General features: G+C 36.9%; 1 protein-coding gene across 2 annotated transcripts in view; it reads right to left on the bottom strand.

The window, feature by feature from the left end:
- The window catches only part of RB1 (RB transcriptional corepressor 1), a 73,740-nt gene that overhangs the window by 15,624 nt on the left and 45,251 nt on the right, over nucleotides 1-12,865 (bottom strand). The gene's annotated exons all lie outside the window — the stretch shown is intronic.

Below are 12,865 nucleotides of genomic sequence, written 5' to 3'. Positions count from 1 at the left end.
CATCACACAGTATTAAGAACAACACTTCTATACTTATATCCATATATGAAAAATTATTACAGTGAGGAACAAAACAGCTCCCAAGAACTTACTTTCTTTAGAATAACTTTAGGGTCACAAAATGTCTCTCTCAGTAACGTGGATTTACTTATGCCATTTTTATCATAACAATCAGATTGCCATATTACCACATCACACTTTCTAGCAGTTTCATTTTTAACTGATTTACACAGTCCCAGTTCCCAGAACAACCATTTAGTGCAGTTCCAGGAATTACTTTTCCAAATACAAGTGGAGACATGACAATGAAGCGCCTCTTAAGATTTTCAGTTAAAGCTGGCAATTCAGTTTCCAGTCTCATCTTCTTTCTAGTTTCTCATTAGCTGGACAAATTTAGGTACAACATACCACCACCAATTCTCTTAATCTAGCTAAAAGTGGTAAGTGTGCCTGGAAACTTTACAGAGAGCAGTTTTTGAAAGAGCAGGACAGTATCTTTTACCAACATAACCAAGGAATCAACACATTATGTACTGAATGAGAAAAGATACAACAGATAATCTGCAGAGGATGTGGATAAGCTGCACGTACCAAAAGACCAAGTTTCTAGAAAAAGTAATACTAGCTAGGGGATGGTACACATCCTGAAATCATTAAATGCAGATGCTCTATGATATTTAAAAGCAAAAAGGACTATAAATATCACAGAATGGTTTATGTTGGAAGGGACCTTAAAGCTCATCTAGTTCCAACCCCCCTGCCATGGGCAGGGACACCTTCCAGTAGACCAGGTTGCTCAAAGCCCCGTCCAACCTGGCATACCTTGTTATGTGCTTCATATAATCTGAAAGAAAAAATATGGAAAACAAATTGGAGTTCCAAAAACAATTTGCCATGTTTCATAACAAAGGAAGGCAGCATGAGCAGGAAAACTGTTTTATGTGATGGATTTATCAACCACTTCTAGAAAATATTTCAATCTGAAGAAAATTATACCTGACAAAGCGAAGAAAGAAAAAGCTGAAGTAACAAAACTATCAGTTACATTTTGGGCCATAAACCCAACCCTTAAGATGAGTTTTGATCTTCATTTGCACCAATACTTCTGTGGTATCATTACTGAGTATCTCAAGCCAACTTTGGTCTATACCTACTATTTGCTCAAGGCAAACAAAACGTGGCATTGTGTTTTGCTTAGTTTTTAAAGAAGAAGTATATGCAGAGCTTCTGAGCACTCCTGTGACAGAATTTAACAAGATATCTCTAATTAAACATTTCTGCTTTACAAGCTGTTATTTCATGAGCAGAACAAAATATGGTATATAAGAGGTAAGGAGTAGTGCACTGGAAATCAGATTAACAAGAGAAGGTCAAGAAAAGTCTTCGGCTATTATTTAGTCCTCATTAAAAATACATTCCTCCCAAACTGAAAATAAATAATTGAGCGTTGACTGTGTGATACAGAAAAGCATAAGAATCACTCAAAACACCCCAAACTTTTAATTAACTTGTCCAAACAGATCTGAAACAAAAATAGATCTGAAACAGATCCAAAAGACACCAGCATCTATTTTTCTTCATGTTCCACCCCTTTTATACTTACTTTATAATAATTTCACAAACCTAGTATTTTAACATTTAATAAGTGTTTTTCCTACCATTCTCTCTCAAATTTTTGCAGCTAGTTCTGAGGCAGATATTACAGTACTTTCTACTAAGAAAAGTGCTGATCTCCTTACTGCCCTGGCTTTTTTCTGGTTATCACTTCACTCTAACCCATTCCTCTTGAGGGCAACTTCACTGATCTATAGCATTAGTTGATTTCCTTAGCTACGAACTGTTGATTTGTATAACCATATCAGAAACAAGTCTAAAATTAGTATGTCATGATAGCATCAGGTTTTCATCAATCTGAGATGGAAAACATGTAACTAATTGTCAAACATGAGTATCCCTTTGTAAATGATGGGGAGTCAGAAGTATCTTACACTAAAACATGGGGTATCCATGGAGTTACTCAAGGATCCTTAAAAAAGGCTAAAGAAACCTTAATACAATGCAACATATCTGCTTTAATTTTTTTCTAACACCAAAGTAGCAGCTGAGCTAGCAAAGAAGGGCAAAAACGCTAAAAAGGGGCAAAAAATTCTAAACAATTTATTTCAGATCCAAGTGTATGTGTCTATGTGGTAAACTACAGCTACAGCTACGGTCACTTGGACCTCAGGAACAAGCTCAAGAAGCTCAAACTAACATCTCTCCAAATTAGGCCAGTATTATTTTACAGAAAACAATGCCAGACATGAGATATTCAGTGCCTTTTTTCCTGGCCACACCAAAAATCTTTCTTTGAAGACTGATCAGTGAAGGTTAGCTCAGGCTCTGCAAACCATGCTGGAAGGCAGAACATTTCCTCCACTTAGAGCAAAATAATGCAAGAAATTACTGATTTATAGTGCTTTAAAACACTCGGTTTCCAGTCTACACCATAAGGTCAAGCCTAAATGCTTGTCTGTGTAAATACAATGGTATAATATACTATGATAACTGGGTGTCGTAGAGGACAATTGCTAGTTACTACTTCATATAAAATGAGCTACTTCCTTTCACCTTGCCAGTTTGGGGGACAGTAGAAAGAATGGTTGGAAGTAATGACACACAGTCATTCAGGATTATCTGACTAACAATAGATGCACAGAGTTACAGTACAGTCAGCTACTGTAAGATTTTTGTTGCCAATTTATCCTTCTCATTTTTAACTTCCTTCAAGCTTGTTAAAAATCAGACCAAGCTATTTTTTATTCCCCTTAGGTGTCTGAATTACATAAACTATAGGAGTACACCATAAAGATAACTGACTTTAGAGAAAATGTGTTTGTGAACAAAAGTGCCTGAGTGCTGGAGTACAACAGCAAGTTAGATCCTGCTGATGCCCAGGGAAACAACACAAACTTGCGCTTAAAACTCAGCACGCTTCTATTTGGACAACTTCACAAGGATCTAGGAAAGCAACATTAATTTTCTGCAAGTTTTAAAATCAACAGTTACAGAAAGACAAGGATCATGGTTGGTTTTTTTTTTTCCTGAAATACCACATATCAGATCCCCTGCTTCACATTTGAATAGCACTGATGCAAAAAACTTCCCTCCCTGTCGGGAGGCCTTGTACTACAGTGATGGACCCATACTCAGCATCCAGTCTTCCCACCTGCAGCCCTTCACCCAGTCATTCTGGAACCTGAAGCCAGCACTGGGTTTAGAGGCTCCTTGCAAGACCCAGAAGGGCAACCAGAAGCCTAAAATGTCAAAATTGAGAACACTTTTGATGCTTTGGTGGGGGCTGTTCTGGTGCTCAGATACTCCTAAGAGTAGGGAGTGGATGTGTTCATGAAAATCAAGAAATTTGCACAGCCTTTGCTCTCTCCTTCCCCTGTGCAACACTTGCTCCTTGAACACTTATCTTTTGGTTTTATTTCTATTGGCATATAACTGAAAACTGCAACACGTACAAAAGAGAATGTATGTGACTGAAGTAATTTATCAGTAGCATTAGGCAATACATGAAGAGCACATATCAGAAAAGCAGTAAAACTGACTTGGCTGACAAGGTACATTACATTACCAAAAAACTGAAACCTATGTTTCTCTTGATCTCGTGAAAAAGCAATATATTTGTAATTCACGCAAGAAAAATGTGAAATCCTTCAGTAACAAAGTGCTTTTCTATTTGACCAAGAAACTCTTGGTAATTTTTAAAAGGAGCAAACCCAAAGTTTCAATGTTTCTGATGAAACCACTATGTTTTGCATCCTATTTTGAGGAAACTGAAGTCTTGCTCCTAGTTTTACTTCCTGAAATCTGAGAAACACTAAATTAGCTTCTAAAGTTTTTACTGTTTTTTAAATTCAGTCAGCCTTTTTGGAAGAAATTTCACCAAAACATTCCCACAGAAACCTTACATTTGTCAATATCTTTTCCAACAAAAAGCATTTCAAGCTCTTTCTGCTAATACTACAATCAGGATGTGGTATCTTATTTGCGAATTTAGAACAGAAGCTCTCTGATCAGTGTTTCAAAAGGCATCATACTAATTTTGAAACTTGATCATGCTATGAACTACCATTGAGCAGGATTTGATTGAAATCTGTGAACTCCATTTTACTGAAGTTACATATAACCATGTTGAACTTGGTACTGTTTAATTTCTACAGCTTAAGCAAATGCCGGAAGGTTGGCATGACTTGGAAGCTTTCCTCTCCCTCCAAGGAATTTTAAACTGCAAGGCTTATAGAAGCCCCCTAAAATGCTTCCCTTTCAAACTTCAGAGAGTGTAAAGGTCATACATTACATGGAGAATGATGCAATTTGAAGTCTGTTGAATTTTACAGCTTCTCTTCTTATTTGCACTAGAAAAACAAACCTGAATTGCAGCATAGCCATTTCTCCTAAACCCACCTTTCACATACTTTCTACTTTGAGTATTTCCTGCCATCAGCACGGAGTGTAATACTGAAACTTAGCATGCTCGAACTATATAGATGTGGAGTAAAACCTACCTTTCACTGGCATGAAGACTTCAGCTACACCTACAGCCTTCAGCACAGCTAGCACAGATATAGCAAAAGCAACTAAAAGAACATTTTGATTGACAGGACTGTGCAGGAGGAACAGTGCATATGCAGAGCATGCTCAGATGGGTTTAAATAGTTTCCAATCCCAGTTATACGGCTCCCCACTAAACACCTTCCTCCCTCCTACCAGAAATGGAAAATCATTTTTAAGAAAGACTGGGGAACAGAAAAAAAGGTTCACTTAAAAAAAATAAAAATAAAAAATCAATTCTTCTATAGAGGTGAGTTCTGAAAGGATTATCTTAAAAGTAGTAACATGCCAATGAAATTAAAAAGTCATAGCTACCATAGATTTCTGTTATATTTCAATAAGGAAAACCTGCCTCAGGAAATGTAGAGAATAAAAGGACTTAAAAAAACAAGCTGACCTTAAATTTCAACACATTGCTTCTGGTAAGGAAACAGACTGTTTTCACACTGACTTAGGGCTTTAAGCAACCTGGTCTAGTGGAAGGTGTCCCTGCCCATGGCAGGGAGGTTGAAACTAAGTGGTCTTTAAGGTCCCTTCCAACCCAAACCATTCTATGACTCTATACACATTTATATTGTTCTGTGCATCTATATATTCCAATGTTTTGATATCTCAGAGGAAGATAGACAAAGAGCACATGGAACTATCTTTCAAATTTAAAGTAGTTAATTTGCTTTGGATACAATCTGACTCTGCTGTCTTCACTTTCACTGTAGAGAAAATGCCTATTTCTGCTTTCAGTTTGTGTGGTATGTGTTACAGGCAGCTCCACTGACTTCACTACAAATACACTGCTATAAAGCTCTCACAGAGACCAAAGCAAATATGTAAAGTATTACAGTCCAACGTGCACCCACAAGTGCAGCAACACAGCAGACAGAAGCCTTACAGGTAAATGTCCCTTTTTAAGAAAAGGTCATACAAGGCACCTCATCTCAGATGCAACAATCAGGTAGTTCTGCTATGCAGACTTCCCTATTTTTTTGTTTAACTTAAGTATCTAACAAGTTCCTGATTTGTCATTCAGTGGGCATTTTCTATAGGTATTCTAAAGCATACAAACCAATGACTAAGTCATAGCAAAAACAAGACAGGTTTTACCATTCCCTTCCAATGAAATAAGAAGCTGAAAATTAACGCATTTCTAAAGTTAGACCCACAAATTACAATCTCAAAGAATGTGGATTTATCTGCTATCTGATTCTATTCTGTGTTTTAACAGCAGGTGACACAAAATACCGGTAGCATCTTTGTCTGCTATTTTCTAACTCTCTAGATTGGTTGACATGTGTCTTTAGACTGTAACTTGGAAAACGGAAACCAATATCAGTAATAGAGACAGTTGGCCCAAAGCATCCACCACGCTGAAGTCAATAACAAAACTTACAGAGTCTTCAGTGTAATCCGCATGAGATATTTGCCTTACAAAGCTGTCATCCTTTATCACCCCTCTTCATCTCAGAGACCAGCATCTCCTAAACAAACACACTGCCCTTTCTAGGAAGATTATTAACACAGATCCAAGTGAAAATGGTTTATTTGTGACAGATGTCCTTTCAGCCAGCCTTCAGACTTCTGTAGAAGCTTAGTTAATGGAAAAATGGCTTTTTCTTTTCTAATGTACACGATGTCTTTTGCATTTGAGAGCCTCACTCCATTCTTTCCAAGATTTCAGCAAAAAATTTAAAATATAGAAAACCATGTCCTTTGTCCCTCCTCCAAAGATTTGACATTTTCTTTCTTACCTCCTAGGTATTGGCTGATTGCCACACTGAAAATACAACTGCTAAACATAGTCAACAATGTAATAAAGTCCATAAAGTACTGTTTCCTAAAATCTCAGGATATGGGCTGGAAGGAAAGAGCAGTTGCAGGGGGAAGTACCTGTATCTGCTGTTTACCAGTACTGATACACTAAACAATCATTTAAATGATCTTCTGATGGAGAATCTAAAGAGGTTATTTGCTCACTTACACATTTACAAAGTAATAGTTCTTCACATTAATCAAGTCCAAGTTCTGCTTTTTGGCAACATTTCTCCCCTGAGAAGCATTTTCATATCAGTATTTATCTATACTAATTAGCTTACCAGCTTGAACAACTCTTATGAAAATTTTTTTTCCTCACTTCTTACATTCCATTTTTTTTAAGGAGACCAAATTAATACCATAGTTTGTATTTTGCTGTTTTTTATTTCTTACCTACATGAAATCACATAAATCTTACTGAATGACTATGGTAAATTGTTTCAATGGCTTCATAATGTTATCCTTTATAAAAAAAGAGAATATGACTGCAGGCTTTCTGCTGTCTCTGACAAGTAGAGGTTAAAATTGTCTTGTGCTAAGTCAGAGGCCTCCATTTGGCCAAAACTGCAAGAGGCTGCAAGCACTTGATGCTGTGGTTGCAAGTAATTTGGCATGAAAGTGAAATACATCCTCAGGAACTACGTGGATAAACACCAGAAATCCTGACATGGAACCAGCCTACCTCAAACCTAGCCAGAGAATAAATGCTAGGCAAAAGCTTTAAAGATCTATGAAAAAAAAAGTAATTACCTTAGAACTAAACAAATTACAAATACCCTTCTAAAAATTCTGTTTCCCTGACCCATTTCATCTTGTATGTTTGGAATAGCTTCTAAATAATTCATGAAGCTTCTTCCATTTCTTTCCTATCATTCCTAGTATTTGCTTACTATGGCAGCTGATTTTTTTTTTTCCCCTTCATAAACAGTCATGGTTTGCACTTGCACAGTATTTTGAACAATGTTTAGTCATGCAATATTTAGCAAATTTCTGCCAACTCCAATTAAACTTTGAATTTCTAATCCTACGATTTAGAAAGTGTAAGTTTGAGTAGAGCCAGAATTTGCCACAGTGTTAGGGAAAGCCATTTAAATTATTTCCTGCTTATAAGGTGGAGAGAAATTTCAAATACTGATGTTATTTCAATCACATTTGCAGAGTGACTGAGTAAACACTTTTTTTTTTTTTTAAAGTTCAAAAAACGCAAGTAAGAGTTTAGGAACTCAGGTATTTTGTTCTAATTAAGGCATCTCCCGATATTTTCAAAATTCCTTTCATCCTATTCCTATCCATTGAAAACCATATTGCTAAGATTGTTTACTAATCCTCTTTCCATTTTCCTTCCTGCAGTATACATAAAGAAGTTTATCCAGAAAGTGCAACTCTGAACATCACCTCAAGATGTATCTGAATACCTGTTATAAACCGTCAACTCTCAATGTCACTGTCCCTAACAAACATCTGTACAATGTCTACTACATACACTATGGGGTCTCTGAGAAATACTGTACTACACAGTAGCAGAACCATTTGATTGTCTTTCAAGTTTCCTATCTTGCCAAGTGAACTCATTAAATTACTCCAAAGATGCAATGGAAATGGTGATTTTCTTCTTCGCGCAAAGTAAGTTCTCCCTTAAAGTAAGACTTTATAAAGGCCCAGGGGCTTAAATCAGCAACCCCTATCAGACATACACACTGTTTGTAACTACAGAAAATGAAGATTCCAAAGTCGAGGCTGCAGGGAGGGGTAAGTGTATGGCATTTCTTAACTGCTTTTGCTGCATATGTTAGAGGGAAGCGGAGACCAACATTTTAAATGTATCAGATAACAAATGGACATGTTGATAATATCTTATCCAGTTACTGCTTGCTCCCATTAGATATCTTTATAAGCATTTTCTCAGAAAAATTTACTTTGCACATCAAAACATTTGAGAATATAAGTGAAAACTGCTGCTGGGACTTTCCATGAGTTACAAGAAAAGTACAACTCAAGAACCTTCACGAAAATATTTATCAGACATCTGTTAGTGGCCTAAAACACTGCTGTAACTTCCAATGTGCATTTACAATGCAAACAACCAATCCGCATATTCTACAATACTATTTACATATTCCAGGTAAGCCTAACGTGTTCATTGGCACTAACTGGACCTTTGAGATCACAAAGCTTCTTTGTACTGTTAGACACTGTCCATTTCTATCAGTGTTATCAAAAAAATTATGGTCAAACTTGCAGTATTGTGCTCTAAAAAAAAAAAAAAAATCAATCCCTTATTTTCAATCTCTGTCTCAATTATTGTGGACAACAAACCAAATAATGCCAAGAACAAGCTCCAAAATGAAAGCAGAGGGCACATGTAATATTTTCTGAAATTAAATATTCTAAAAGTATCTTCAGAACTTTTATGACAAATGCCAGGACACAGTTCTAGAACTTTTCTCCATCACTGGGCATGGAAAGCTTCTCCAAAAGCCTGCTCCAGAAAAACTTCTACACAAAATCAAAATGAAACAAGAAAAAGAATGTTAAATCATTAGTATTTTAAAGATTCTCTCATTTTCTCATTCTCTTAAGAAAGTTCCCCCATAAGTTAGAGTATTTAGAAAGCCTCAAGTAGTCTTGCAAGTATTCTAAAGGATTATACCACGCTAAGGGATAGTGCAACAACTGAACACAGTCCCAAGAGCAGCACTTTAGACCCGAAATTCCACTTCAAATGAGAGGTTCCAGCTAGGAAAGCAACAGAATATTCTTATTTGCCTCTTAGTTGCTTAAAAATTATTAATCAACACATACTGATTTTCCATTCTGCCTATATCAGCTTTTACGCAGTATTCCTTAAGTAAAACATGTTTTCTGTAGTCCATTCTCTTTATAAAAACAGCTATATAAAGGACAGTATAGGAAACGACAAGGAAGGGACTTCATATAACCAATTGAAGTGGTTCAAAGAAACTCCTTACACACACAGAGACACAAAACAAATACTGTGAAGAACTGTTTCAGAACTAGAATTCGACTAAAAGTGGCGTTTCCTAAAGCATGATAGTCATATTCATTGCACCTATTTGTAAGAGCAAAGACTCAAAGCAATCTACTGTTCTCAAGTTATTCAGAGAGACTGCAACAACAAAATACCTTTGCTATGCATATATTTAGGATTAAAAAGCCCTCTTCTCCAACAATCCAAGGGCGGGGGGGGGAAGACTCTAGTAGCCTGGATTTATCCAAAAGGAGAGAAATAGTTTCCTCTTTCTGCAAGCAGGAGCAGTTGCGTTTCCTATAAAGGAAATGGAAACAACTCCAAAGAAGAGAGAAAAGGATTCCAAATGCACAGGAATGAAGATTTCTTGTTTTATTCTGAGCTTCCTTTTCTCTTTTTAAGCAGCTACACACATAGAGAAATTATTTTAACTTAGAGAACCTAACAGACTCATAGCCGAAATACTTCAGCTTCTCCTGCCCCTTTTTTTAACATTTGAAAGATTTTTGGCAGTTCTGTATTAGAATATGGCTAGTAAAACAAAAACTAATCAGGAAAACTGGTTCTAGAAGGCCAGTCAAGCTTTCAGCAGAAAGTATTTACAGTTTTCTTTTACTTGTAATTTGTATGTGTAGTTCCATTTGCACTAAGCTAACCATATGGATATGGAGGAGTCTTTGACTACACAGGATTAGCCTGGCTAGGTAAAAATAAGTCTTTTAATGCTCATTTAAAGACTTCCCTACTATACTGGAAAATTTTAAACGGGGGAAAAAAGGAATTTTCAGTGCGCTAACTACTTCACACTGTCTCTGTAGGTGGACACCATCATTGCATTTTAAGAAGGCAGTAAACCATTTACCAGAAGCAGTCTTACAGTGACTTATGAGTGTCTGAGCAGGCAGCTCCTGAAAGGTAACTGAGAAGGTCAAAGTTCCCAACCCTCCTTTCTCTGCACCTACTTCCCCATAGACTTGAATCATAGAGTTGAATCAAGTCTCTCAAGAGATCCTTTTGCTTGGCAGGAATTTAACGTAAAAATACAAAATTTTAACCTTCCTACATTTTATTGCTATTCACTAGCTACTGTAATTATTTCAGGATCATATTTAATAGAGTTTTCTCTATCCAGAGGTCCCTGCCAACCCAAACTCTTCTATGAGTCTATGATCCATGGACTCCAAAACATATTTAACAATTAAGATGGCCTCTCATCCGAGTGAAGAAGTGAACTCTCACACAAGAAGTGAGCTCTTACACAGAGGGAAGCTAAAAAGCACAAAATCATAGAAAACTTTGCCAGGGCTGGAGCAGCAAATCTGTGGCACAGGCAGAACAGACTTCCTGGCTTCCAGCCCTATGTCTCAAGCATAATTAATTCCTTCCTGTACATACACATGCTCAAAGAGAAACTCCAGTGAACAGATGAAAAATGCTATACCCCATGAAGATAGCTGGACAAATAACACTTAGGGCAAAGAAAATACTGTCCTGCCAGGGTTGTCTTCACTACAACAATAAGCACAAGTTCTTTTACATAAGCTTGCTTAACTGAAATGAGAACAAATCTCTGTACCATGATACAGTGATGTTTCTAAAAGCAGTAACATTAGTTACAGAATAATGGAGTTACATACAGCATTTTGTGCATCTGACAACCTTCATGTGACAGTGCATTTGCTGGCTTTGGAAGCCCTGTAGGACTTTATTACGTTACTAATGCTTAAGATGTTTTTTTCCTCTAAAGAAAGAGCAAGCACCTTGTGTCTGTGCACCCACACCTTCACCCAAACGGAAAATCAAGTTTAGCGAATGAGAGACATACTCATTTCCATTAGTTTCTCTCTCTTAGAGTGAATTACGGCTTGAGATTTTGACATTTAATGTCAGATTTCCGTACTTCAGGGATTTTCATTCCAGTAACTGATCCTGCCCCACAGTTTCCCTGCGCAAACAAAGCCAGAGCAGGAAAACTGAGCTCAGAGGTCCCATGGCCCATTGCAGAACTCTTAGACTCTTGCACGAAAACTGCCCTTTCACCATGCGAGGCTGCTGGGAATAGAAGCAAAATTTAGCAACATGTGACAACTGCTTTTGTGAGGAAAGCCAGGTAAGGCAACTTTATGCTAAGGTGCAAGCTGAGTTGGACACACAAGAGACTCCACCAAGTTCACATTTTTGTTTCTTGCTGACTTAGAAGTGGAAAATGCACTACACTTTACAGTTAAGTATAAATTTCAAAAATACGTCAAAAGATTTCTTGTGGTTATAGCCTATTGAAGTGAAACTACTTGATTTCACCTCAGAATCAAGAGTTTGACAGAGTTTGACAGAAGAAACTTATCAAGAAAACCTGAACTAAAATAAGCAAGAGCCATTTTTACATGTTTCTGAGTTTTGCCTGACATACTTTATATTAAAAAAAAAAAAAAACAACTATGCCAAACCCCTGTGAAGTGCTATTATTTACTCTCCTCTACAGCAGACTAGAAAGGTTTTGCCCAGAGCCTTGCTTAGGTACAACTGATTAAAATCTAGTTCAAAAGAACCATGCCACCCAGCCAGATATGAAGAAATTTGTTATTCTAAGCATTAGAAATAGACTGGTTTTGATGCCAGAAGTGAGTCTATCCGAGCTGTTGTTAAATAGATGAGTCTGTCTAAACTGAGATTTATCTTCTATCTGCCCCTACAGGCAATAAGAGCTGCTTTCTTTATATTTACTTAATTTAATTAGTTACAACATGTTTTCGTCTCATTAATCACTAATGGGAGTATTTTGTGGATGTGCAATAACTGGCCTCCTTAATATTATCAGAAACAATTACATAGTGCAGTATTTCTTTTGGTATATTAATTCTATGCTTCCATATTGAAGAAAATGCTTTCTGTACCACAAAATTTATACAAAAATTGAAGCATATTCTCTGTAAAAAGAACCATCTTTCTGATTAGCAATAAAGATTGGGATAAGCTTTCTAATACATAACAAGTTAAAAATTTCTCCTCCCACTCTCACACACCTCAGTCCTGGGAATATCCACGAGCAACCCACAGGTTAATAATCTGTACGCCTCTCTCTTTCACCAATTATTTGGTGAAATTATTTAATTACCTATCAATGTTACTTTGTCCCTCCTGAGGTTTGTACTGGTGTTTTGAGGGAATTGGGCTGATTTCTGTTGCTTTAACATGTTATCCATCACGAGCAAAGATATCTATCCAAAAATGTAACACTAGTTCAATCCCATATCAAATATAAAAGCCCATGATAACCACTATCTCCAAACATAAACAGGAATTTTAAGGCATGAGAGTTATTCAGACACTAAAAAGTCTCCTTATAACTGCAGAAAAAGATCTTGCGATGAAGCTTTCGCACTCCAGCAACACTGACAAAGGACCTTTCACAGCGAGTATGGAAAGAGCTAACCGGAGGCTGCAGCTGCAGCACTCTGCTGGTGA

Source organism: Strigops habroptila, chromosome 2 (assembly GCF_004027225.2).
Source record: "Strigops habroptila isolate Jane chromosome 2, bStrHab1.2.pri, whole genome shotgun sequence".
NCBI lineage: Eukaryota > Metazoa > Chordata > Aves > Psittaciformes > Psittacidae > Strigops > Strigops habroptila.
This window is presented reverse-complemented; position numbering and strand designations above follow the sequence as displayed.